General features: G+C 42.3%; 1 non-coding gene across 1 annotated transcript; it reads left to right on the top strand.

Moving 5' to 3' along the window:
- The first annotated feature begins 497 nt into the window (after positions 1-497).
- On the top strand, positions 498-570 carry trnaa-ugc (transfer RNA alanine (anticodon UGC)). The gene has a single exon. It is a non-coding gene; the product is annotated as a tRNA-Ala (tRNA).
- The last annotated feature ends 367 nt before the right edge of the window (positions 571-937 follow it).

Below are 937 nucleotides of genomic sequence, written 5' to 3' on the forward strand. Positions count from 1 at the left end.
CCTGCCTTGTTCCAGTCTACTGTCTATAGTGTTAAATGTAACCCTGCCTTGTTACAGTCTACTGTCTATATATATATATATATATTTCACCTTTATTTAACCAGGTAGGCCAGTTGAGAACAAGTTCTCATTTACAACTGCGACCTGGCCAAGATAAAGCAAAGCAGTGTGACACAAACAACAACACAGAGTTACACATGGAATTAACAAACGTACAGTCAATAACACAATGTGCAAATGTAGTAAGATTAGGGAGGTAAGGCAATAAATAGACCATAGTGGCAAAATAATTACAATTTAGCAATTAAACACTGGAGTGATAGACGTGCAGAAGATGAATGTGCAAGTAGACTGGGGTGCAAAGGAGCAAAAAAGAAATAACAGTATGGGGATGAGGTAGTTGGGTGGGCTATTTACAGATGGGTTGTGTACAGGTGCAATGATCGGTAAGCTGCTCTGACAGCTGATGCTTGAAGCTAGTGAGGGAGATATGGGTCTCCCCTCTAGCTCAGTTGGTAGAGCATGGTGTTTGCAACGCCAGGGTTGTGGGTTCGATTCCCACGGGGGGCCAGCACAGTGAGAAAAAAAAAATGTATGAAATTGTATGAAATGTATGCATTCACTACTGTAAGTTGCTCTGGATAAGAGCGTCTGCTAAATGACTAAAATATAATGTAGAAATGTCTCCAGCTTCAGTGATTTTTGCAATTCGTTCCAGTCATTGGAAGCAGACAACTGGAAGTGAGCTGAGATAAGGCGGGGCTTTACATAGCAACGACTTATAGATGACCTGGAGCTAGTGGGTTTGGCGATGGATATGTAGTGAGGGCCAGCCAATGAGAGCATACAGGTCGCAGTGGTGGGTAGTATATGGGGCTTTGGTGACAAAACGGATTACACTGTGATAGACTACATCCAATTTGCTGAGTAGAATGTT

This window comes from Salmo trutta, chromosome 19 (assembly GCF_901001165.1).
Source record: "Salmo trutta chromosome 19, fSalTru1.1, whole genome shotgun sequence".
Taxonomy (NCBI): Eukaryota; Metazoa; Chordata; class Actinopteri; order Salmoniformes; family Salmonidae; genus Salmo; species Salmo trutta.